The sequence below is a fragment of the Jaculus jaculus genome, chromosome 13, assembly GCF_020740685.1.
Source record: "Jaculus jaculus isolate mJacJac1 chromosome 13, mJacJac1.mat.Y.cur, whole genome shotgun sequence".
NCBI lineage: Eukaryota > Metazoa > Chordata > Mammalia > Rodentia > Dipodidae > Jaculus > Jaculus jaculus.
The window spans coordinates 13,395,362-13,422,790 of NC_059114.1; the positions used below are offsets into that span (position 1 = coordinate 13,395,362).

The 27,429-nt window shown below is 47.4% G+C and overlaps 1 protein-coding gene and 1 pseudogene across 2 annotated transcripts in view; both read right to left on the minus strand.

Annotated features, from left to right (window-relative positions):
- The window catches only part of Coro1c (coronin 1C), a 91,622-nt gene extending 85,740 nt beyond the window's left edge, over positions 1-5,882 (minus strand). Inside the window, exon 1 of one of the 2 annotated variants that reach the window (XM_045132637.1) lies at positions 5,840-5,882. The gene's annotated coding sequence lies outside the window, so the exon portion shown is untranslated. Of the gene's footprint in view, positions 1-5,620; positions 5,642-5,839 lie in introns of those variants that run through there. The other variant, XM_045132638.1, reaches the window with a different exon arrangement.
- Positions 5,883-16,863: 10,981 nt separating this feature from the next.
- The window catches only part of LOC105944468, a 35,421-nt pseudogene continuing 24,855 nt past the window's right edge, over positions 16,864-27,429 (minus strand).

The following is a 27,429-nucleotide window of genomic DNA, read 5'->3' on the forward strand; positions in this document are numbered from 1 at the left end:
TTGTACATCTGGCTTTATGTGGGTCCTGGGGAATCAAACTTGGGTCCTGTGGCTTTGCAGGCAAATGCCTTAATGGCTAAGCCATCCTTCTAGCCCAAATAAATAAAGTATTTCTAAAAAATATTTTTAAGTGACAATTAAAAAAGAAAAGTGCATTGCCTTAAGATTCCACTTGCACCTATCCTCATGAGTGCACGTGGGCAGTCCCCGCACTGACTGCTCGGCACCCTCAGGGCTGACCCAGTGCATCAGGAACCTAAATCACACCAAGCCACTCGCCATTTGTCCTACTGTAAAGGCTGCGTGCCTGCCATGTGGCTCATCAGCGGGACAGAACCTGCCCTCAGGAAAATGCCTGGTGGTTTTTTAATTGAGGCAGGGTCACCTCACTCTAGCCCAGGCTGGCTGCCAACCCACGGGGATTGGGATCCTCCTACCCTAGACTACCCAGTCCTGGAATGAAAGGCATGAGCCATCCAGATGGTAGAAAAAAGGGATGAGGCTGATTGAGAAGCAAGAAAGGCAGAGGACTACCCCGTTCTTTGTGCTAGTTGAACACAGATTAGTAAAGAGGCTGGCAATCAGGGAAACCCACAGTCTTCAAGACCTTCCCAGTTATCACCAAAGATCATCAAGCATTCACCAGCCACGCCCCAGCAGGCGCTAGCAGAGTCTCAGGCTGCCTTCCACGGGGACCTCTCCTGCATGCCCCCTGGCAGGGAAGCCGGCTCACACTACCCACTCAGATCTAAGTCCAGCTCCTCCTGGCAGACAGCAGTGAGGATGACGTGCAAGAGCAGAAACAATTCCTGTGTGGAAAAGTTTTCACGGAGGAAAACCTCCTGACCTGGTTCCCCAAAGCAGGCAGGGCTCCGAAAGAGGAAAGGGGGTGGAGTAACAAGCACCTCACAAGCTCTGAAAGCTGGAACAATTCAGGGGGAGTCACGGGAAGGAAGTAGTAAAAGACAGCGCAGGGTGACACCAGAAACTTCTCCAATGCACAGTCACATTAGTAAGTCTGAACCTGATTCCACAGAAATGGACTGGGAGCAGCTACACCATTTGAACAGGCAAACGACATGCTCCCTTTTCAGCCAATGGCAGACCTCGGTGTGAATCAGCTCAGGCCATGCCCTAGCCCTCTCACATTTCGCTTTTTAACTCATATAGCTAAAATGTGAAGAGCTGCTCATGGTGGCTCATGTCTGTAACCCCAGCACTCAACAGGCTGATGCAAAGGAATCAGGGTGAGTTCAGAACCAACCCTGGCTAGAGTGAGACCCTATCACTAAAACAAACAAATACACCACAACAAAAAATAAATTAAAAAAAAAAAAAAAAAACAGCGGGGCTTGGTGGTACACTCCATTCATCCCAGCACTTGGAAGGCCAAGGTAAGAGGATAACCGTTGAGTTCAAGGCTATTCTGGGCTAGAACAAGACCCTACCTCAAAAAAACAAAATAGAAGCCAGGCATGGTGGTGCACGCCTTTAATCCCAGCGCTTGGGAGGCAGAGGTAGGAGAATCGCCATGAGTTCGAGGCCACCCTGAGACTATACAGTGAATTCCAGGTGAGTCTAAGCAAGAGTGAGACCCTACCTCAAAAAAAAAAAAAAAGGCAAAAAGTAAGATAAAAAAGCCCAATTTGGTGGTACACGCCTTTAATCCCAACTTTCAGGAAGCAGAGGTAGGAGGATGGCTATAAATTTGAGTTGGAGGCCACCAGAAACTACATAATGAATTCCAGGTCAGATTGGGCTAGAAGGAGACCCACCCTCAAAAAAAAAAAAAGGGCCAGGGAGGTGGCTCAGCACCTGCAGGTCTAGGTTCAATTCCGCAGTGCCCACAGAAAGCCAAGCACACAAAGTTGTACATACATCTGGTGTTTGTTTGCAGGGGAAAGAGGCCTGGTGTACCCATTCTTCTTTTGTTGTTTTTGGGTTTTTTGTTTTGTTTTTTTTTTGTTTTTTTTTTTGCAGCGCTAGGGATTGAACCTGGGGCCTTGTTCATTGAAGGCAAGTATTCAACCCTAGCCCCCTCCATCTCTCTCATAAATAAAAATAATTTTTTTAAAAGCTGAAATTAGAAATGGGCTGGAGAGATGGCTTAGTGGTTAAGCACATGTCTGTGAAGCCTAAGGACCCCTGTTCAAGGCTCAATTCCCCAGGACCCACATTAGCCAGATGCACAAGGGGGCGCATGCATCTGGAGTTCGTTTACAGTGGCTGGAGGCCCTGGCACGCCCATTCTCTCTCTCTATCTGCCTCTTTCTGCCTGTCGCTCTCAAATAAATAAAAAATAAATAACATTTTTTAAAAAATGAAATAGCCTCTTTTAATCCCAGCACTTGGGAGGCAGAGGTAGGAGGATCGCCATGAGTTGAGTCCACCCTGAGACTACATAGTGAATCCCAGGTCAGCCTGGGCTAGATAGAGTGAGACCCTACCTCAAAAAAAAATAAATAAATAAAAAGAAGGAGAGAGAGAACGAATAAGAAAAAGGAAGCTGGGCATGGTGACGCATGCCTTCGATCCCAGCACTTGGGAGGCAGAGGTAGGAGGACTGCTGTGAGTTTGAGGCCAGGTCAGCCTGAGCTAAAGTGAGACCCTACCTCAAAAAATAAATAAATAAATAAATAAATAAATAAATAAACAACCAAAAAAAAAAAAAACACAGGAAGAAAGCACTGTACATACTACAACATATATGCACCTAGATAAAAAAGCTGGACACAAGGGCCATATCTATGTGGTATGTCCAACGACACCGGCAACCCTACAGAGAGGTAAATTAGTGACTGCGAGAAGTGGAGAGAACGTTAATGAGAGACTGCTAATGGGTTAAGAAAGCGTTTCTTACAGTGAGAAAATGTTCTAAAATTGACTGAGGTGCTTACTGACCACACAACTCTATCCCCATGCTAAAAAGTGGTGAATCGTACACCTTACAGGAATGAATTGTGTGTTATGTGAATTATATTTCAATCAAGTTGTTATAAAACAAAATAATCCACTATGTACGGTCAAAATACAAGCAGGTGCTCAGAGCGAAGTGGTGTAGAATCTTGTTCACTTACTTAAGGACCTGAAGTAGGGCAACAAAAACCCAGAGAGATCCTGTTACTTAACATTCTAGGCACTAGGTCAGACTGAAATATTCATGAAGAATTCCAGGTTTTCATACGGAAAAGGTATCTTTAGTTTAAGTCAGACTCGCAAGTGCCACACACGAGTTTTCATAACTCATAGACCTAACTCAGAGACAGGCTGACACCTGGAATCATCAAATGGAAAACAAGTTATCACATGGATTTGTACTCTGAATATGAAAGCAACTCTCAAATTATTATTGCTTGATCCTGAAAGCAGTCATACAAGACAATGATTGTCTCTGACATTAACAAAATGTACTGAGGAGCTGGGGAGATGCTCAGTGGTTAAGGCTCTTACCTGCAAAGCCTAACAACCAGAGTTCGATTCCCAAGTACCCATGTAAAACCTGATGCATAAGGCAGCACAGGTGTCTGGAGTTCATTTGAAGTGACCAGAGGCCCTGGCGCTCCCATTCCCTCTCTCTCTCTCAAATAAATAATTTTTAAAACCAAAAAATTTTTAATGTGTTCAATTATCCACATGCCCACTTACACAAAAGTAATCAGTTACCATTGTGAACATTCCCCCTCATAATCATTAGACTGACTCCACTCACGACTGGAGTGGATCCCAGTGACAGAGGTGTTAATCATAAAACTTACATGGAACCAATTCAGGTGCTACCAATGCTACTTAACAATACTGAAGCTAATTCTAAACATAGACATAAATGCTGATTAGCAATAATCTGTGGTCAAAGTAACAATCATGAAAAAAAATCAATATTGTGTGCAGTGACATTTCATTAGCTTATGAATCAAAATTCATCAGGCTTTAAGATACTGTCCACAAGACAACTTAAACTTAAGTTCCTGATTTCTCAAGAAGGTATATTAAGTGACCTTTACACCTAATATTGTTCAATCCTCAGTCCACATGACTGTCATTTACTACAAGTCACTGCCCTCCAATACCTACCATAAACACAAAATTCTGTTTCATTTCCTATTTTTATATTCCATGAATCCAATGTTTGATGTCAGGCTCTCTATCCAAACAGGAACCCTAACTCCAAGCCCCTCCTCCCCAAGTGTTCTAACTCAGTCATCTGATACAAGTCTTAAAGACAGTTTCTTCAGCTTTTCAGGGACTGCAGAAGTGAATTAATATTAAACAGGTACCTCGCTGCCTTCACAAATGAACAGACTATGACTAGGAAGCAACTGCTTGGATGAGCCGTGTGTCGGACTACTCCAGCAAGCCTTGGTGTCAGGAGAGAGTGTGGCCAAATAAGGACCATGCTGTGTGTTATTATATAGAGTGACCAGCGTGATTAAGAGCCCCACAAATACTGTTCGGATTATAAATCCGGGCAAGGCTGAGGTAAGAGGGCACGCTATTTTGTGTTTTTTTGTATCTGTGTATAAACACACACTATATTCAATTCTTCTTAAATGTCTCACAGGAAGAGAGAAGGCTTTCGGATCTTGCTATCCTGGCAGAGATGAACAACTTGCAATTTGCTTCGCACTCTGAATCCCACGTTTGCAACATGTAGAGCAAGCGCTTCAGACGCCACAAAACAAGGGCAGCCAAATATAGGGTGATTCTAAACCACCGTGCAGTAAAGCCTACATTTCCTTTTCCAGCGATCAAAAACCCTTTGAATACTCCCAAAAAAGGACGGCCAGGGCCAGCACCTCCCCTCCCAGAGGAAGCCCTTTTCTTCTGCCACTTCCCCCAACACACAGAAATCATGGGAGCGACCGAGAGCTGGCGTGCGGGCGCCTGTGGGGACAGGCGGGAGAGCTCAGCTCGTGCATTTATTTCCACGCTAAGCATCTGACCTCATCCTCGGCCATTTGGGCGCAGCGGAGCCCCACCTGCACCGCGCTCCTTGTTCCTGCGTCCCTCGCCAGCTGCCCGCGTTTGGGGGGCGGCGGGGTGGGGTGGGGTGCGCGACGGTGGAAGCACATCTCGGAATCACCCCTGCAGGGTTCCTGGCTCGGACCTTCCTTCGTCCAACCAGTCTCTCGCCTGTCCCAGCCCTCCGGATCCCTCGGCCCACGCTCAGCCACCACCCCCCACCCACATTACTCCGAGCTTGAACCCTGGCCCCACCCGGCTTTGGCCTTCAACCCAGATCTTTTGAGGACCCAGAGAGGACGCGCACCCCAAAGCCAGGGCAAACCCCAGGCCGCCCTCGCCCTTCGCACGCAAGGGCCCAGATCGCTCTGAAGCGGGAGGGGGGGGCCACGTGAAGCGCCCCAGCCCACCCCGCACCCCACCATCACCACCACCCACTCGTTCCCTCGGGGCTGCCCAAACCCCGCCCCCCCAGTACTGGCGCCTCCCCCCTCCCCTAACTCCCCGGGGTGGGGGGCTGAACGCCCAGGCCTGCTGCAGCCCCTCCCCAGCCCGCATCTCTCCAAGCAGGAAGGCTCCCCGAAAACCTTCCTTAAGGGCTTCCTACCCCGCCGGCCGGGAGGGTCCCGGATACCTAAAACACCTCCCACGGGGACCGCACCTCCAGCTCCTCCGGTCCACTGGATGGATGGATGATCCTTCCATCCACTCCCTTCCCCCCAGATCCACAGCGTCTCGCAGCAGCACGGCGCCCCGGCCGCCCAGCCCCGGCCCAGCCCCTCATCCCGGCCGGCTCCTGTCAGCGGGCGTCCAGCACATGCCCAGAGGACAGGTCCGCTCGCTCCGGCTTCGCTCCCGCCAAGCGGCGCGCGCCGCTCACCAGGGCCCAGGTGCCTGAAGCGCCGCCGCCGCCGCCGCTGCCGCCGCCGCCGCCGCCGCTGCCGCCGCCGTCGCCGTCGCCGCCGAGACTCCCAGCTGCAAAGCCCCGCGTAAAGCTCCAACCGCTGCCGCCTCCCGCCTGGCACTGAGCGCCGCGCGGGGGAGGGGCGCGGGCAGCCCGCCGCCACCGCCCCGCGCAGGCTCCGCCCCCAGGGCCGCGCCGCGCCCAACCACGGCCGCGGAGCCGCGGGAAGGCCACGCCCACTTCCGGGAGGGGAAGCCCGCTCCCAGCCGCGACGCCCCACGCCTCGCACGCTCTAGCGCCTCCTCTGGTGACGCGGAGCGACGCAGGTGGGGCGGCACAAGCGCAAGGCGCCGGGCTCCCCGGGCCCGGAACGGCTGGGTGGCCACGCCCGAGCGCTCCTTAGAACCCGGAGCGGGGTGGGGTTGGGCGGGGAGGGGGTCTTCGAGCTCCGCCCACGGACCCGCTTGGTTCTGCAAGGCCACTGTTCCATGGAGCCTCAGGGATGCTTCCAGAACCTCTCGGTGGAATTTCAGCTCCTTGCCCCGCTAACTGCCCATGCAAGCCTTTAAGCCAGCCCTCTGGCTCCCCAAACCCAGCTCCCCTCCCAGAGCCTCAGAACTGTCCATCAGCGCTACAAGCCCCGCCCCCTCCGACTTTTTTTCGGAAGCCCCGCCCAGACACCCTGTAGGCCGGGTTGCCGCATCCCAGGCCCCGCCCACTTTCCCGGGTTTAGGGATTTAAAGCGCAAGCTCCTCCCCTAGCACGAGAAGCTCCGCCTCCATTCCAATTCCGGCCCTCGCCTCCCCTCGCCGCCCTAACCTTAATGTCCACCGTCGCATAACTAATCCAGAGTGGCCTCCTTTGGGCTGGGCCACACCCGGGTGACCACACATCTACCAAAGTGGAGCTGTCATCTGTAAGAGGCTCCTTCCCTCAGGTGGGGAAAGGAAGACTCCGGGGTTCCTGCCTGTCCCTGACAAAGTTCTTTAATAAATCCGGGTACTGGGAGTCCAGACCCTAGTAAGCGGTTCCTTGGCTTCTTAGGGCTTCGAATTTCCTCAAATTGAGTGTGAAGCTATCCAACTACTTGCCAGGGACCCCTTTTGTTGAAATAACAAGATTTGGGGACACTAGGCCAGGTTTAGGGCTTAAGGCATTTACTTAAGAAAGCAAGATATTATGGTGACGTACGCCTTTAATCCCAGCAGAGGTAGGAGGACTGCAGTGAGTTCGAGGCCACCCTGATACTACATAGTGAATTCCAGGTCAGCCTGGGCTAGAGCGAGACCCTACCTCGAAAAAAAAAAAAAGAAAGAAAAGAAAAGAAAAGAAAGAAAGAAAGATATGGGCTGGAGAGATGGATTAGCGGTTACAAAGCCAAGGGACCCAGTTGCGGTTCCCCAGGACCCATGTAAGCCAGATGCACAAGGTGGCACATGCCTCTGGTGTTCTTTTGCAGTGGCTAGCAGCCCTGGTGCACCCATCTCTCTCTCCCTCTCTGTGCCTCTTTCAAATAAATAAAAAGAAAACAATTAAGGAAAGAAAAATATCTTTGCAGCTCAGGATTGGAGGCTGAGGGATGACTTAGTGGTTAAGACAATTGCATGCAAGCCTAAGGGCCCGGGTCTCACTCCCAGAACCCATGTAAGCTGGATGCACATGGTGGTGCATGCATCTGGAGTTGGTTTGCAGTGGCTAGAGGCCCTGGCACACCCATTCCCTCCCCATCTCCAATAAATAAATAAATAAAAATTTAAAAAACTTATGAGAAAAAAACAGATAGTCCTTTTTAAAAAAGTGGGGAGGGCTGGAAGGATAGCTTAGCAGTTAAGGGGTTTGCCTGCAAAGCCTAAGGACCAAGGTTAGATTCTCCAGGTCCCACATAAGCCAGATACACAAAGTGGTGCATGTGTCTGGAGTTCGTGTGCAGTGGCTAGAGGCCCTGGTATGCCCATTCTCTATCTATCTATCTTTTTGTCTGTCTATAATAAACAAATAAAAATTTAAAACTTTTTTATAAAGAAGAAAGAGGAGCTGGAGAGATGGCTTGGCACTTAAGGCACTTTCCTTCAAAGCCAAATGACTCAGGTTTCATTACCCAGGACCCACATAAACCAGATGTACAAGGTGGCACATATGTCTAGCGTTCATTTGCAGGGCTAGAGGCTCTAGTGCACCCATATTCTCTCTCTCCCTCCCTATCTGCTTCTTTCTCTTTCTCTTTCAAATAAAAAGATAAAATAATTTTTAAGCTGAGCATGGTGGCGCGTGCCTTTAATCCCAGCACTCGGGAGGCAGAGGTAGGAGGATCGCTGTGAGTTCGTGGCTACCCTGAGACTACATAGTGAATTCCAGGTCAGCCTGGGCTAGAGTGAGATCCTACCTCGAAAATCAAAAATAAATAAATAAAATAATTTAAAAGAAAAAAGAAATGTGTGCTCCAAGGGCCTGAGGGTGGAGCCCAATGATAGAGCACATGATTGCAGCATGTCTAAAGTCCCAAGTTCAAACCCAAGCACAAAAATAGTAAGCAATGTGGGTGATGTAAATCAAGAGCTACCAGAATCTAAGGGCTTTTGCAGCACATTTTTCACTCTTTAAGCATAGGGATTGTAATAGCGGCCCCCTCCTCATGGTGGGCCATGAGCTCAAGTTAATAAGCACTTAATGCCTGGATTGTGACAAACACATGGCACCTGTTGTCGGGACATCACCACTATGACTCAACAGCATGGAAGGATGGGTTTTATTTTACCCTGAAGAAGCCACTGCTAACAGGAGGGATTCAGCACCTCATGCCAGACGAGAATCGTCACTCAAAGTGCACAGCCTGCAACCTTAGCTTGGTTAGACATTACACCAAATTGTCTGAGCTGGAGCAGTATCAAAAAAAAAAAAAAAAAAAAAAAAAAGGGAGGAGGATTGAAGAGATGGCTTAGTGCATAAGGCACTTGCCTGAGAAGCCTCAGGACCCAAGTTCAACTCCCCAGAATCCACATAAAGCCAGATGCGTAAGGTGGCACATGTGTCTGGTGTTTGTTTGCAGGGCTAAAGGGCCTTAGCATGCCCATATTCATTCTGTGTGAGTGTGTGTGTGCATCTGTCTCTCTAATAAATAAATAAATGTAGAAAAATAATTTTAAAATGGACAGTTTTAAATTCAAGCTGAACTTAATTGCTGTATGACCTTGGACCAGTCACTTCCTCTTAGTGCACTGAGGATCTGGGCCAGGCCAGAGCCTGTTCCGTTGAATTCACTCCAGCCCTCCTTGTTCTTTTAGATGATGAAATTAGGATTCCAGTGACACCCATTTGCCCCAGAGGAAACTTCCTCCCCGTAGCCACCCCTGAAATATGCTAATGTAGAAAGGTCCCAAGGACTTTGACTCCAGCTGCCTGTTTCAGTTCCCGGTTTTATCCCGGAATTGGGGGAGGGGGGTGGTTGGGTGCACAGGAAGCACCCAAAGCCAGAAGCAGTGCCACCTCATCACCCCCTCCACATCTGCTCCACATGTGGCCAGAGCTGCTCCTCCTCTGAACAGTTGGCGGGGGGGAGGGGAAGGGAAAATTGCATAATCCTCTGCTATGAGAAAATTCCATACCCACTGTTCTTGAATCCACAGCAACCCCTCTGTGGGTCGGAAGGAAACCTTCACTCTGACCAAGCTTGCCCTACACAGGGATTGGAGCCTATAGTGAGATTCTCGACTACAGAAAAGCAGGAGTGACTCCAAACCCCACATAGGCCAGTGCCAGCTCATGTATGAAGAGGGAGGAGTCATGGGGTTTGCATCAAGACACTCGTTAGCCGATCATTTTTCTGTACCGAACGGGAATATGAGTCTGAAGTTGCCTGAGCAACTAGAGGCAGATCAGTTAGCCCTGTGAAAGCATTAACAAACAATACTAAGGGGATAAGAGGCCGGAAGACCCTGGAGTAATCTCAGCAGGCAAGTTCTTTAATTGACTGATAGAAGGCAAAGAAGCTTGGAGAATATTAAATTTCACTGTACATAAATCTTGATTCTCTCTGCTTTGGGTACTTTCGTCTGCAAAATGAAGGCAGGGAAAGGGCTGAATGATTGACGGGATTAATGCAGCATGTTTTTTCTTTCTTTTTTCACCCAGCGCTGGGGAACGAACTTCATGTGAAACATGCACTCTAGTTCTGAGCTCTGTCTGCCTTCAGTGCCAGAAACCTTCTTTTATTGAATTTTCCCTTGAGAGCTCTATAGAATCACTTGTAGATATAAGAACAGGTACAAAGATCACATGTAGCCTTTACCTCCTTTTCCCCAAAGGTAAGAGTCTTGCGAAACTGTAATACAAACCAGCGTGGTGGCGCACGCCTTTAATCCCAGCACTCTGGAGGCAGAGATAGGAGGATCGCTGTGAGTTTGAGGCCAGCCTGGAATTACAGAGTGAGTTCCAGGTCAGCCTGAGATACAGTATGACCCTACCTGAAAAATAAAGGAAGAAGAAAAAGAAAAGAGAAACTGATAATACAGAATCATGAACCTGGCTATTGACATTGATACAATAAGATACAAAAAATTCCCATCATCACAAAGATCTCTCCTGATTTACCTTTTTTTTTTTTTTTTTGAGGCAGAGTGAGAGAAAAAAACTGGGTGCGCCAGGACCTCCAGCCACCGCAAACAAGCTCCAAATGCATGTGCCACCTTGTATATGTGGCTTACGTGGGTGCTAGGGAATCAAACTGAGGTCCTTTGGCTTTTCAGGCAAGCACCTTAACTGCTAAGCCATCTCTCCAGCCTCTGTTGTACATTTCTAAAAATTTTTTAAAGATTATTTATTTTCCAGGTGTGGTGGCACACACCATTAATCCCAGCACTTGGGAGTCAGAGGTAGGAGGATTACCATGAGTTTGAGGCCACGCTGAGACTACATAGTGAATTCCAGGTAAGCTTGGGCTAGAGTAAGACTACCTTGAAAAAAAAAAAAAAAAAGGAAAAAAGTGGGGGTTAATTTATTTCCAAGAAGAGACAGAAAGACAGACAGAGAGAATGGGTGTGCCAGGGCTCCCAGATGCATGTTCCGCTTTGTGCATCTGGCTTTACTAGGGAATCAAACTTGGGTCCTTAGGCTTTACAGGCAAGCATCTTAACCCTTAAGCTTCTCTGCAGCCCTACTGTGGTATCTTCTAATCCATGGACACAGTATGGCTCTTGTTTTGTTTTTGATTAACAATTTCCATGACTATAAACAATATCCCATGGTAATGCCCTCCCTCCCCCCACTTTCCCCTTCGAAACTCCATTCTCCATCATATCCCCTCCCCCTCTCAATCAGTGTCTCTTTTATTCTGATGTCATGATCTTTTCCTCCTCTTATGATGGTCTTGTGTAGGTAGTGTCAGGCACTGTGAGGTCATGGATATCCAGGCCATTTTGTGTCTGGAAGAGCACGTTGTAAGGAGTCCTACCCTTCCTTTGGCTCTTACATTCTTTCCGCCTCCTCTTCCACAATGGACCATGCAGTATGGCTCTTCATTTGACTAGGTCTTCTATTTCTTTCAGAATATGTTATATGTGATAGTTCATTGCATGTGCATCTTATATCTTGGTGCCTTAATAAACTCATTTATTAGTTGTAGAAAATGTTTGTGCATCTGAATTTATGTGAGTACTGGGGAGTCGAGCTGGGGCCATCAGGCTTTGTCAGAAAGCCCCTGTCATCACTGAACCGTCTCCCAGCCTCCCGTGTCTTTTTCTTTAGCACCGTGAGTAGCTCTTCTAAGTATTTGCAGTGGCTGGAGGACCTGGCGTGCCCATTCTCATTCTCGTTCTCTCTCCTTGCAAATAAATTAAAAATTTATTTTATTATTATAATTATTTTGTTTTTTTCAAGGTAAGGTCTCACTCTAGCCCAGTCTGACCTGGAATTCACTATGTAGTCTTAGGGTGGCCTCGAACACACAATGATCTGCCTGCCTCTGCCTCCTGAGTGCTGGGATTAAAGGCAAGCACCATCCCACCAGGCACTTTATAAATCTTTTGTTTCTTCTGCCATATTTACATTTAGGAAAATGAAAAAGAGAAGAAAGGAAAGCTTGCAAAAATATCTGTATTTTGCTTTACTACTTTATTTACTTATTTGAGAGAGAGAGAATGGGTGCGCCAGGGCCTCTAACCACAGCAAATGAGCTCCAGACACATGTGCTACCTTGTGCATCTGGCTTTGCGTGGGTGTGGGGGAATCAAACCTGAATCCTTTGGTTTTGTCAGCAAGTACCTTAACTGCTAAGCCATCTCTCTCCAGCCCTATCTGTATTTTTAAAGTATTTATTTATTTATTTATTACAGAGAGAAAGAGGCAGATAGAGAGAAAGAATTGGGTGGGCCAGGGCCTCCATCCACTGCAAACGAACTCCAGATGCGCATGTGCCATCCTCAGGCTTTGCAGGAAATCGCCTTAAGTACTAAGCCATCTCTCCATCCCCTATCTATATTTTTAAAGGATTAAGAAAAATTTTTGTTTATTTTTATTTACTTATTTGAGAGTGACAGAGAGAAAGAGGCAGACAGAAAGAGAGAAAATGGGCATGCCCAGGCCTCCAGTCACTGCAAACGAACTCCAGACACAAGCACCCCCTTGTGCAACTGGCTTACATGGGTCCTAGGGAATTGAACCAGGGTCCTTAGGCTTCACAGGCAAGCACTTAACCGCTAAGCCACCTCTCCAGCCCCCACCTGTGTTTCTTATCACCATGTTCTTTCTTTCCCTTTACTGTTCCAGTGTTCCGTCCTTTGTCATTTCCTCTCGGTTTCCAGTCACTCTGTCAGCAAAGCTCTGCTAATGACGAATTCTTCCTGTTTTCTTTCATCTGAGAGTCTCTTCCTTTGCCCTTCATTCATGAACAACATTTTCCTTTGATATAGCATTCTGGGCTGATAGTTCTTTCTTCAGCATTTAAGATTTTATGCTATTTTCTTCTAAAATCACTAGGTTCTAAAAAATTCTTTAAACATTCACTGTTGTTCATTTTTTTCTACTATAGCTAAGTATTGTTCCTTTTCCACTGTCTTTAAGTCCTTTGTTGATCCCTAAAATTTCAAATGTGTGACTATGATATGTGTGATTTCTTTGTGTTTATCTAGTCTAATGTGTGTGCATGTGTGCGCGCGTGTGTATGTGTGTGTGTGTGTGTGTGTGTGTGTGTGTGTGTGTGTAGGTCAGCGGACAAGTTTTCCAATGTCAGTCCTCGCCTTCCACCTTGCTTGAGGCTGGATCAGATCTCTCACTGTCCACCAATTGGTTCAGGCTAGCTGGTTCAGACAAGCTTCCAGGAAATTCTCTCTGCCTCTGCACGTTGGGATTTCAGAAGCTGGACACAGCTTCCTGCTTTCATGGAGGAAAGGAACAGGGATCCGAACTTAGATACACTTACCTGCCAAATGTTTAATCCACTGAGCCATCTCCCCAGCCTAGTCCAATTTGCTCTGCTTCTAGGATCTGTAGAAATAATATCATTTTGTCAAATTTCAGTCATTATTTCCTTCAAGTTTTTTTTAAACCCCCACCCTACCCCCCCCCCTTTTTTTCCCTTTTTTTGTTTTATCAAGGCAGGGCCTCACTCTAGCCCAGACCTGGAACTCACTATGTTGTCTCAGGGTGGCCTCGAACTCACAGCAATCCTCCTACTTCTGCTACCCGAACACTGGGATTAAAGATACGCGCCACCACGCCTGGCTTGTTTTTTTTGTTTTTAAGAATTTTTTGTTTGTTTTTTTTTTGAGGTAGGGTCTCGCTCTAGTCCAGGTTGACCTGGAATTCACCATGTAGTCTCAGGGTGGCCTCGAACCCACCGTGATCCTCCTACCTCTACCTCCCAAGTACTGGGATTAAAGACATGTGCTACTACATCCAGTTTAAGATTTATTATTATTTTTTTTTTTATTAGAGAGAGATAGAGGAAAAGAGGCAGGTAGAGAGAGAGAGAGAGAATGGACACACCAGGGCAAACAGCCACTGCAAAGGAACTCCAGACGCGTAGGCCACCTTGTACATCTGGCTTATCTGGGTCCTAGGAAATCCAACCTGGGTCCTTTGGCTTTGCAGGTAAGCCTTAATAGCTAAGTCATCTTTCCAGCCCAAGATTTATTTTTATTTATTTATTTATTAGAAACAGAGAGAAGGAAAGACACAGAGAGAGAATGGACACACCAGAGCCTTCAGCTGCTGCAAACAAACTCCAGACACATGCACCACCATGTGTATCTGGCTTACGTGGGACCTGGAAAATTGAGCCAGGGTCATTAGGCTTCACAAGCAAGCACCTTAGCCACTAAGCCATCTCTCCAGTCCTTGGCTCATTTTTATTCAGATTAATAATTCTTATTGTTCTTTCTTCAATTCCAGCAAGTTTTTTAAATGTAATTAATTTCTTTGAGAGACAGCATGATCATAGAGAGCGTGAGGGAGGGAAAGAGGCACAGAGAGAGCGAGAGAGCGAGTGAGCCAGAAAGAAAGAGAGAGGAAGAAAATGGGTGCACAGGGCCCCTAGCCACTGTAAACAGACTCCAGGTGCATGTGCCACCATGCTTTGAAGACAAGTGCCTTAACTGATAAGTCATCTCTCCAGGCCCTACCATATATATATATATTATTTTTTTTTCTTTTCTTTGGTTTTCCGAGGTAGGGTCTCACTCTAGCCCAGGCTAAGATGGAATGTAGCCTTAGGGTGGACTGAAGTCATGGCAATCCTCCTACCTCTGCCTCCAAGTGCTATAAAAAATTTATTTATTTATTTACTTATTTATTTGCAACAGATAGAGATCGAGAAGAGACAGACAGACAGAATGGGCGCATAAGGGCCTCCAGCCACTGCAAATGAACTCCAGACTCATGTGCCACACTTTCTACATCTGGCCATATGTGGGTACTGGGGAATTAAGCCTGAGTCCTTTGAGGCTGGAGAGACGGTTTAGCAGTTAAGGCACGTGGCTGCAAAGCCTAAGGACCCAGGTTCGATTCTCCAGGTCCCACGTAAGCCAGACGCACATGATAGCACATGCATCTGGAGTTCGTTTGCAGTGGGTAGAGGCCCTGGCACACCTATTCTCACTCACTCTCTCTCTCTCTCTTCCTCCCTCTGTCTCAAATAAATAAATAAAAAATAAATCCTAAAAAAAAAAAAAAAAACCTGAGTCCTTTGGCTTTGCCAGCAAATGCCTTAACCATTAAGTCATCTCTCCGACCCTCACCATTTTTTTTTTTTCTTTTGAGACAGCATCTCTCATTGGCCGGGAATTCATTGGTTAGGCTAGACTGGCTAGCCAGAGAGCTCCGAGGGAGGCTCCTATCTCTTCCTACCCAGCTTTGGGATTACAGGCAGGCACCACCATGTCTACCATTTTCATGTGGGATCTGGGTATTGACCTTAGGTTCTCATGCTTATGAGGCAGGCACTTTACTAATTGGGCTATCTCCACAGCTCAAATGTGTGTGTGTGTGTGTGTGTGTGTGTGTGTGTTTTTGAGGTAGGGTCTCGTTGTAGCCCAGGCTGACCTGGAATTCGTAATGTAATCTCAGGGTGGCCTCAAACTCACAGCAATCCTCCTACTTCATTCAGCCTCCTCAGTGCTGGGATTAAAGGTGTGCACCACCATGCCTGATCTATTTTTTTTTAATTTATATTTATTTATTTGAGAGTGACAGACAGAAAGAGAAAGAAGCAGAGAGAGATAATGGGTGTGCCAAGGCTTCCAGCCACTGCAAACGAACTCCAGACGCATGTGTCCACTTGTGCATCTGGCTAACGTGGGTCCTGGAGAATCGAGTCTCAAACCAGGGTCCTTAGGCTTCACAGGCAAGCACTTAACTGCTAAGCCATCTCTCCAGCCCCCAATCTATTTTTTTTTATATCTTTTTTTTTTTTTCCTGGAGTTTGTCTGAAGCAGCCGAAGGCCCTGGTGTGCCCATTCTCTCTCTATCTGCTTCTCTCTCTGTTTCTCTCTCGCTCTCTCTCTCTCAAATAAACAAATAAAAATAAGGTAAAATAAAACGATATAGCTATATATTCTCAAGCCCCCTCTATTCTGAAGGCTTCCATCACCTGTCCTGCAAAATGGACATCATAGGTCCTATCCACTGGCCTGCTGGGAGGATTTGAGATCTTTCTTCAAAGCTGCTCTCACATTAGGACTCAGAGAGGCTCTGTATGTCTGAACAGCCAGGGTTCTCAGCACTGGGGGGCCTAGTACTTTGGGAGGGAGCAGGTGTCCCATGCAGTGTAGGATGTTTAGTGGGATTCCTGGCCTCTGCCCACCAGATGCCAGGAGCATCTTTCTGCTTGTGGCAATGAGATGTGTCTCTTAATATCACCAGATGTCCCTTGGGGTGAGGTGGGGGCACACTTGCCCACATTTAAGGGCCACTGGTGAAGCCTCGGCTGTGTTCATTGGCACTAGCTCTCTTTCCATGGGTGGCACAGGCATCTGTCACAAGGGTGTGCCGGCCAGGCTGGGCTGTGCTCACTACAGCCCACGCCTTTGCAGAAAGCCTAGAGGATTTCGCAAATTGTTTCCTCTATAATGAGGTTCTGGGAGGTGAGCGAGCAGCTTGGGTGACAAGATTCATCTCTAAGTGTTGGGAAATCTGCAGTAGAGCATAATTATCAGGAAATCCTTCCAGCTGGGGTTCTGCTGAGGATTGTCAAAGATGCCCAGTTTAGGGACCTTGAATTCATGGATGACTTTCCCCATCTGATTTCTATTTATTTATTTATTAGAGAGAGAGAGAGAAATAGAGACAGAGACAGAGAGTGGGTGTGCCGGGGCCTTCAGACGCTGCAAATGAACTCCAGACACATGTATCACCTTGTGCACCTGGCTTACTTGGGTACCGGGGAATCGAACCTGAGTCCTTTGGCTTTGCAGGCAAGCTTTTTCATAGCTAAGCCACCTCTCCAGTGCCCCCTCTTTTTTGCATGGACTCCACTGAGGTATTTTATTCATATGTATGCTTTCTTTAGACTCCTAGAAAAAGAATGCTGATATTTTCCCACCTGTGTGTTTCCGCCTTGCTTCCTCATGGTCCATGATGCCAGGTGAGGTTGTACAATGAAACCAAACTGACGGAGGAGAGCCAATCACTCTGCCATTTCTCTAAGACTCCAAGCTGTACATCAAATCTGGGGCTGATCACTTCACACTTGTCTAACCTGCCTTTGAGGTTCACAACAATTTTCCCAGCTCTGTGATCTTCAATGAATTCAAACTCACCAAAATAACCATGCTTCATCAAGACAGTTAGAAACCAAACCGTGACTTTGGAGTCCTAATAAGGACATGGCCTTTTCCTCTTTTTTCAGCATTGTTGATGTTCTTAAGAGCATCTGCCAGGACATTCGTGGCACAGAAAGATGGTGGAGAGAGCTCATGTGTGATCTCTAACCACGGAATGCATTTTGCAGGATTAAAAAAGATTAGAATGAGATGGAGAGATGACTCAGTAGTTAAGGTGCTTGCCTGTAAGGCCTAAGGACGCAGGTTCGATTCCCCAGAACCCACATAAGCACATGGTGGTCATACGTTTGGAGTTTGTTTGCAGTGCCTAGAGGCCCCACTGTCCCCATTTTCTCTCTATACATATATTAAATAAATAAATAAGCCAGGTGCGTGGCAGTGCATGCACTCAGGAGGCAAAGGTAGGAGGATCACTGTGAGTTTGAGGCCACCCTGAGACTACATAGTGAATTCCAGGTCAGCCTAGGCTAAAGCAAGACCCTACCTTGAAAAACCCAAAATAATAATAATAACAAATATAAATATAAAACATTATAAAAATTAGAAGCTGCAGAACGGGAACTATGAACAAGAAACTTGTTCCCATTATCATGGTTAATCTTAGGTGTTTACGTGACTGGGCCACTAGATGTCCAGATATCTGATTAAATATGGTTTCTGGGTGTGTCTGTGAGGCTGTGAGGGTGTTAGCAGAAGTGGTGAGTCTCGTTATGTAGCCTAACTTGGCCTGGAATTCCTGATCATCCTGTCTCTACAGACCTTCCACAGCATGGATTTTTTTATTTTTTTATTTTTATTTTTTTTGGTTTTTCGAGGTAGGATCTCACTCTGGTCCAGGCTGACCTGGAATTAACTATGTAGACTCACGGTGGCTCGAACTCACAACAATCCTCCTACTTCTGCCTCCCGAGTGCTGGGATTAAAGGCGTGCACCACCACGTCCAGCTCAAGCATGGGATTTTAGATAAAGCCGCTGCACTTGTCTTCCCTCTCCCTGTTTGAGCTAGCACCTCAGTCTTCTCTTGCCCTAAAGCTTCTGGCTCTCAGGCCTTATCACATAAACTTAACCCTACCCCATGGGCTCTGTGGCTCTTGGGACTTTGAACTACACTGCTGACCTTCCTGACTTTCCAGGAAGGTAGGATGGTAAAATGTAGGGATTCTCAGCCTCCAAAATCAGGTGAGGCAAAATTTTATTTAAAAAAAAATATCTGAGCCAAGCATGGTGGCACATTCCTTTAATCCCAGCACTCTGGAGGCAGAGGTAGGAGGATTTCAATGAGTTCGAGGCCACCCTGAGACTCCATAGTGAATTCCAGGTCAGCCTGGACTAGAGTGAAACCCTACCTCGGAAAAAAAAAAAAGTATATACATCTGGAAACCTGGGCGTAGTGACACATGTCTTTAATCTCAGCCAATCAAAGCTGTCCTGACACTGCATAGTGAATCCAGGTCAGCCTGGGCTAGAGTGAAACCCTACAAAAAAAAAAAAAAAAAAAAGAAAAAAGAGAGACAGAAAGAGAGAGAGACAAAGAAAGAAACAAAGAACGAAAGAAAGAAGAAAAAGGCTAAAGAAACAACGTTGCAGTTAAGGCATTTGCTTGCTGCAAACCCTAACAACCCAAGTTCAATTTCCCAGTTGTCATGTAAAACCAGATGTACAAAGTGGCACATGCATCTGGAGTTCATTTGCAGCGGCTGGAGGCCCTGGTGTACCCATTCTCTTTGTCTGTCTCTCTTCTCTCTGCTTGCAAATAAACAAATAAAAATAATAAATAAAATACTTGAGAGAAGCACTAATAATTGAGTGTAAGCATAAGTTTTTTTTTTTTTTTTTTTTTGGTTTTTTTGAGGTAGGGTCTCACTCTGGTCCAGGCTGACCTGGAATTAACTCTGTGGTCTCAGGGTGGCCTTGAACTCACAGCGATCCTCCTACCTCTGCCTCCCGAGTGCTGGGATTAAAGGCGTGCGCCACCACGCCCGGCAAGCATAAGTATTTATAGAGCAATTTGGTGGGCATAATATATCCATGTAACCAAGTAGTAGTTTCCCTACCCAGAGATTGCAACCTTCCCAAACAGAGACTTTTTGTTTTGATCTTGAATATATTTTTTAATCTATTTGTCTGTCTGTCTGTCTATCTATCTATCTGCAAGCAGAGAGAGAAGAGAGACAGAGTCATTTAATCTGTCTGTCTGTCTATCTATCTATCTATCTATCTGCAAACAGAGAGAGATAGAGAGAAGAAAGACAAAGAGTCACTTCAAACCTCCTGTCCCCAAGACCTCAGGCTCCCATGTGCTCACTTTAGAATACTCAGGATCCTTAGCTCTGGGGGGAAACAGGTTGTTCCTGATGCCTGCCTGCAGCCCAAAGCTCTGAGCTGTGGAACTGTTGATCTGTCCCTCTCCCTTTGTGTGGTTTTTTCGAGGTAGGGTCTCACTCTAGGCCAGGATGACCTGGAATTCACTATGCAGTTTCAGGCTGAACTCATGCTGAAGCCTCCCAAGTGCTGGGTTTAAATGCATGTGCCACCATGCCTGGTCATTTTTTTTTTTTTAATTATTTACTTATTTGAGAGAGAAAGAGAGAATGGACACGCCAGGACCTCTTTCTGCTGCAAATGAACTCCAGATGCATGAGCCACTTTGTGCATCTGGCTTTAGGTGAATACTGGGCAATCAAATCCAGATTGTCAGGCTTTTCAAGTGAGTGTCTTTAACTGCTGAGCCATCTCACCAGCCCACATCTTATTTATTTATTTATTTTTGTTTTTTGAGGCAGGGTCTCACTCTGTCCCAGACTGATCTAGAGTTTACCATGTAATCTCAAGGTAGCCTCGAACTCACTGCAATCTTCCTACCTCTGCCTCCCAAATTCTGAGATTAAAGGTGTGCACCACCACATCTGGCCCTCATCTTTAGCTTTGATTGAACCTCCTCTCACCTCCTAATATCCTCCATCTCTCTCTCCTGAACCTCACTTAGACCAAGCAAGCTTGGGACCAACCTGGGCTATATATTAGGACATTGTCTCAAAAAAAAAATCATATTTTTGACTTCAGAGCTCAAATTTTCTAATCAGTCCCAGGTTGCTGAGTCATTATGGTATTGTTGTTTTTATAGCTTTATTTATTTGCATGAGTGTGCATGTGTACACACACACACATGCACACACCAGAGCCTTGTACCACTACAAACAAATGCCAGAGACATATGCCACTTTTTGCACCTGGCTTTTTGTGGATATTAGGAGATTGAACAGAGGCCAACAGCCTTTGCAAACAGGTGTCTTAACTGATGAGGATCTCTCCAGCCCCATACAGTTCTTCGTTTTGAGGTAGTATCTCACTCTAGTCCAGGCTGACCTATGCAGTTTCAGGGTGGCCTTGAACTCACAGCGATCCTCCTACCTCTGCCTCCCGAGTGCTGGGATTAAAGGCGTGCGCCACCACACCCGGCTTTCATGTTGTTCTTTTTGAGACAGGGTCTGATATAGCCCAGGCTGACTATGTAGCCAAACTGCAGTGCTAGGGATTAAACCCAATGACATGTTTTTCATTATTTATTTGAGAGCAACAGGCAGAGCAAGAAAGGCAGAGAGAGAGAGACAGAGAGAGAGAGAGAGAGAATGGGCACACCAGGGCCTCCAGCCACTGTAAAGGAACTCCAGACGTGTGCACTCTCTTGTGCATCTGGCTAATGTGGGTACTGGGGAATCGAGCCTCAAACCAGGGTCCTTAGACTTCACAGGCAAACAATTAACTGCTAAGCCATCTCTCCAGCCCTAAGCCCAGTGATTTGTATAAGTGTTCTACTACTGAGCTACATGTACAGCCCTGTTATTTTTATTGTTGTTGTTGTTATTGTTTTTCTGAGGTAGGGTCTCACTCTAGCCCAGGCAGATCTGGAATTCACTATGTAGTCTCAGAGTGGCCTTGAACTCAAGGCGATCCTACTACCTCTGCCTCCCAAGTGCTGGGACTAATTTTTTTTTCTTTTTCTTTTTCTTGTTTTTCATTTTTCAAGGTAGGCTCTCACTCTAGCTCAGGATGACCTGGAATTGTCCTTGTACTCACAGTGATCCTCCTACCTCTGCCTCCCAAGTGCTAGGATTAAAGGCATGCGCCACCATGCCTGGCTAAGTTTTTTTTTTTTTTTTTAATATTTTATTTATTTAAGAGAGAGAGAGGCAGATATAGAGAAACAGAGGAAATGGGCACATCAGGGCCTCTAGCCACTGCAAACAAATGCTAGAAGCATGTGCACCTTGTATATCTGGGGATATTGAACCTATGTCCTTAAGCTTTGCAGGGAAGTGCCTTAACTGCTAGGCCATCTCTCCATCCCTAGCCCTGTTATTTTTTAATTTTATTTTTATTTATTTATTTATTTTTGTTTTTTTGAGGTAGGGTCTCGCTCTAGCTCAGGCTGACCTGGAATTCACTATGGATTCTCAGGGTGGCCTCAAACTCACAGTGATCCTCCTACCTCTGCCTACTGAGGGCTGGTTTAAAGGTGTGTGTCACCACGCCTGGCAAGCCCTGATATTTTTAATTATGAAACAAACACACACACACACACACACACACACACACACACACACACACACATTCAAAAGGGGACAGATTCCAACTGCCAGGAGTGGTGGCACATACCTTTAAACCAGCACTCAGGAGGCAGAGGTAGGAGGGATCGCCGTGAGTTTGAGGCCACCCTGAGAATCCATAGTGAATTCCAGGTCAGCCTGGGCTAGAGTGAGACCCTACCTCGAAAAACCACACAAAGGGAGAGGGACAAATCAACGGTTCCATGGCTCAGAGCTTTGGGCTGCAGGCAGGCATCAGGAACAACCTGTCCTCCCCCCGGAGCTAAGGGTCCTGAGCCCTTGGGGAGAGGAGGTTTGAAATGACACCCTCTGTCCACACCCTTCAGCTGTGGGGTCGCCAGCAGAAAGCTTAGACCCAAGATCATCTGTTCTCTCCCCAAGTAAAGCATCAATTCCTTTCACAGAAGGCTAGAATGTGTGGCTTTGCCCAGAGAAAACTGTGGGGGACACAGGGACCCTCTCTCATCACCAACATCGCTGGTGACACGCGGGAGCCATGTGCAATGTGAGACCCAGTGCAGCTGTCACTCCATGCCTGCTGCACACATAAACTCTCAAAAGGAGGTGACATCTTCCAGTCCGAAAATACTTTCTGGTTTCCGCTCTGTGCCAGGCTCGACTCCACTCAACCCCGGAATACAGGCAATGAGCAAAACAGTCAGCTGGCTCCTTTCACATGATGCCAGGCTTTGTGGGTGGAATAGGAGATCCTGGGCTTACGACCTATTCCTATGCGTGAACTCAGGACTGAATGGCAGGTGCTGGACAGCAGCCAGCAGAAGATCACCATGAACGTGCCTTGGTAGGATCAGGCGGCTCCGGGTTGGAGGTGGCAGCTTTCCCACAGATACGCTATGTGAGCCTGGCCACGCCATTTAACCTCTGTGTTCCACACAGAGCTCCTCAAGGGAAAGAAAAGTTTGTTGATGCAACAAGTTTGAGCCTCTGTTATGTGTCAATATGTTGGCTATTTTCTCTTATTTATTTATTTGGTTTTTCAAGGTAGGGTCTCACTCTAGCCCAGGCTGACCTAGAATTCACTATGTAGTCTCAGGCTGGCCTCGAACTCACAGCGATCCTCCTACCTCTGCCTCCTAAGTGCTGGGATTAAAGGTGTGCAGACAGAGGTGGGGGGGGCAGGGAGAGGGAGAATGGGCACACCAAGGCCTCTAGCTACTACTGCAAATGAACTCTGGATTTATGCACCACCTTGTGCATCTGGCTTTTCATGGGTACTGGGGAATTGAACCTGGGTCCTTTGGCTTTGCTGGCAAGTACCTTAACCACTAAGCCATCCCTCCAGAGAGCTTTAGTTTAGTTTTTCGAGGTAGGGTCTCATTCTATATTGTAGGCTGACCTGGAATTCACTATGTAGTCTGAGGCTGGCCTCAAACTCAGGGTGGTTCTCCTTACCTCTGCCTCCAGAGTGCTGGGATTAAAGGTGTGCACCACTACGCCCGTCTTTGCTTTTTTTTTTTTTTTTAATTTATTTATTTGAGAGCGACAGACACAGAGAGAAAGACAGATAGAGGGAGAGAGAGAGAATGGGCGAGCCAGGGCTTCCAGCCTCTGCAAACGAACTCCAGACGCGTGCGCCCCCTTGTGCATCTGGCTAACGTGGGACCTGGGGAACCAAGCCTCGAACCGGGGTCCTTAGGCTTCACAGGCAAGCGCTTAACCGCTAAGCTATCTCTCCAGCCCTAATGTTGAGTTTTCTGTAGCCTCTGAGTCCCTGGTTTTTTTCTTAAATTTTTTTACTATTTTTTTGTAAGCACAGAGAGGCAGAGAGAAGGGAGAGAAAAGAGACAGAATGGGTGTGCCAAGGCTTCCAGCTGCTGCAAATGAACTCTAGATGCATGTACCGGGCTTTATGTGGGTACTGGGGGAATTAAACCCCAGGACTTAGGGTTTGCAGACAAGCTCCTTAACCACTGAGCCACCTCTACAGCCCTGGGTCACTCTTTTGATTGGGTTTGAGTGACCACAGCGTCTGTTGCCATCTCTCTGGAACTGGTTTCCAGGCTAGCCATGACAGCAGGGCACTGATTCATCCGCAATGACTCCTCTCCTGGGCCCAGGCAGATGCCGCAGCCTACTTCACGGAGAAGGAAACTGAGGCTCAAAACATCTTTCCCAAGGCCACAGAGCTATCATGCAATGTCTCCCCCGCACCATGCACTGAAATCCCCGTATGCATCCACAGCCCCCTGAAGCAGGGTGGAGCTCAAATGAGACAGCCAGCGGGCTGTGCTCACGGCTGCTCCGCAGTGGCTTCCCGGCCCAGGACTTGACCTTGTTTTCATTAGCCCATCTGATACCACTGGCTACTGTAGAGATCACACAGAGGGTGCAGGGTTAGAGACCCCCACCCCCAACAGCAAGCCCAAGGCTGCAGCCTCTTTGAGAACATGTCATTCACTGGGGAACCCTCAAGGAAGGGGGTCAAGTTCCATTGTGCCTGGCCATCTGCTCTCTCTACTCAGTGGATGGATGACCTCTCTAAAATTTCTATGAGTGAGAAATCACTGTCTTTGGATAAGTCAGAAAGAGAGCTCCCTTCCCAGAGCGCATCCCATGGTGCAGGCGCTGGGGTCAGCACTCCCCATGCCTTGTCTGAGTTTGTACCCCCCCCCCCATATCACTATGTGAAGCTGCTGGTAAAAGTCAAGAGTGGAGAGCCGGGTGTGGTGGCGCACGCCTTTAATCCCAACACTCGGGAGGCAGAGGTAGGAGGATCACCATGAGTTTGAGGCCACCCTGAGGCTACATAGTGAATTCCAGGTCAGCGTGGGCCAGAGAGAGACCCTACCTCAAAAAACAAAAACAAAACAAAACAAAACAAATCAGGAGAGATGACTTAGCAGTTATAGTACTTGCCTGTGATGTCTAAGGACCCAAGTTCGAATTCCCAGTACCCACATAAAGCCAGATACACAAGGTGACGCATGCATCTGGAGTTCGATTGCAGTGGCTAGAGACCCTGGTTGCCAATTCTCTGTTTCCCAATAGTGGGGGGAAGCCAGGTATGGTTGTACACGCCTTTAATCCCAGCACTTGGGAGGCAGAGGTAGGATGATCGCTGTGAGTTTGAGGCCACCCTGAGAATACATAGTAAATTCCAGGTCAGCCTGGGCTAGAGTGAGACACTTCTTCAAAAAACCAAAAACTAAAATTAAAAAAAAACTGTGGGCTGGAGAGAAGGCTCAGTGGTTAAGGTGCTTGCCTGCAAAGCCTAAGGACCCAGGTTCGATTCCAACATAAGTCAGATGCACAAGGTTGCACACATGTCTGGAGTTCATTTGCCGTGTCCCTTGCATTGGAAGCTCTGGCGTGCCCATTCTTCTCTCTCTCTCTCTGTCTGTCTTCCTATCTCTCTCTCAAATAAATAAATAAAATATTTAAAAACAAACAAACGATGGAGAGTAACGGGGGAAGACACCCAACTACTGTCAACCTCTGGCCTCCACGTGTACACACACACACACACACACACACACACTTTTTTGTTTTAAAGTCACGAGCACCGGCTGAGGGCTTAAACTGCCTGAGTTGACATCCTGACTCAGCCATTCATTTATTCTTGCACCGTGCTGAACCCCCACCGCGAACTGGAAGCACAATGACAGCACTGACTTCACGGGCCGCCCCGCAAACTGCGCGTGCTCGGGCACTAGGGAAATAAAAGCCTGGCACTCAGACAGCTCTCGTCACACACCAGCTGTCATTACGAGCTCTGCTGAGCGTATGAGGACCCCGAGCCTCTAGGAAACGACGTCAGTAGCTAGTTTCACTTAGCTAAGCCGGTGGTGAAGCAGCATTCCGGACTCTGCTGTAGCAGATAATCACAACCTCATTGCTTCTGGAAGTTCCATGGTGATCTGTCCACCCACCTAGGGGAACTTTTTATTTATTTATTTTTTTTTGAAAGTGACAGAGAGAGAAAGAGGCAGATAGAGGATAGAGAGAGAGAGAGAGAGAGAGAGAGAGAGAATGGGCACACCAGGGCCTCCAGCCGCTGCAAATGAACTCATGTGTGCACCCCCTTGTGCATCTGGCTAACGTGGGTCCTGGGGAATCGAGCCTTGAACCGGGGTCCTTAGGCTTCACAGGCAAGCACCTAACCGCTAAGCCATCTCTCCAGCCCAACTCAGGGGCACTTCTTGCAGTGCTGCTCTTCCATCTTTCAAATGAAATGAGGGCTTGTTGTTTAAGGTCCTAGCTACCCATGGGGACTGCAGCTTGACTTCTCAGAAGGCACACTCTGGCTTCACAAGCCATGTAGAAAGTCGTTTGTCACAGCATGAAGCATCACACTGCGTGGTGGTGATTTCCTCTTCTGGTACTTTCCCCAAGAAGAAAAGCAGCTGCTTGCTCTGGGGCCTCCTGGGCACACAGCATTGCATGCATCCCCTGCCCCCAATGATGCAGCAAGTACCGTGGTGTGGACCCATTCTGCAGATCAAGATACTGAGGCACAGCCAGGCATGGTGGCGCACGCCTTTAATCCCAGCACTCAGGAGGCAGAGGCAGGAGCATGGCTGTGAGTTTGAGGCCAGTCTGAGACTACGTGAATTCCAAGTCAGCCTGGGATAGAGCAAAACCCTGCCCCAAAAATCCAAAAAATAAAAAGACACTGAGGCTCAGAGTGGCCATGACATTTGAACCACACCACACAGGGAGACTCAAAGATGAATCCAACTTGTTTGATAACAAGCTCATCCAAGGCAGTGTGTAGAATATTCTAGTAACAATGAACTCAGCTGGTGTTAACACATGCTCGCAATAGGCCAGCTACTAAGTGATTCATGGTCAGATCTCATTTACTCCTTAAGCTAGCCTAAAGAAAATAAAACTACTATTGCTTCTGAGGAGATGGCTTGCCTTGGAAGCATAGAACCTAACCTTGATCCCACATATAAAATGCAAAGTAACCGGGCTGGAGAGATGGCTTAGCAGTTAAGTGCTTGCCTGTGAAGCCGAAGGACCCCGGTTCGAGGCTCAGTTCCCCAGGTCCCACGTTAGCCAGATGCACAAGGGGGCGCACGTGTCTGGAGTTCGTTTGCAGAGGCTGGAAGCCCTGGCGCGTCCATTCTCTCTCTCCCTCTATCTGTCTTTCTCTCTGTGTCTGTCGCTCTCAAATAAATAAAAATTAAAAAAACAAAAAAGCAAAGTAACCAAAAAAAAAAAAAAAAAACCTTCAAAAGAGCCAGGTGTGGGGCTGGAGAGATGACTTAGCAGTTAAGCACATGCCTGTGAAGACTGAGTACCCCAATTCAAGGCTCGACTCCCCAGGACCCATGTAAGCCAGATGCACAAGGGGCCGCACGCCTCTGGAGTTCATTTGCTGTGGCTGAAGGCCGTGGCGCCCATTCTCTCCCTGTCCTTCTCTCTCTCTCGAATAAAATGCCAGGTAAAGTGGTACACACCTACAATGCCAATGCTGGGAAGGTGGAGGCAGGTGGATGCCCAGGGCTCACTGGCCAGCCAGTCTAGCCTAATAGGCCAGTGAGAGGCCCTATTTCAAAGGAAGTAGATGGCTTAATTCCCCAGTAGCCACGTAAAGCCAGAGTTCATTTGCAATGGCAGGAGGCGCTGGCTCACCCATCCTCTTGTTCTCTCTGTCTCTCCCTCTCTCTGCTTGCTAATAAATAAATAATTTTTTTAAAAAAGATCAAGAAGAGCTGGAGA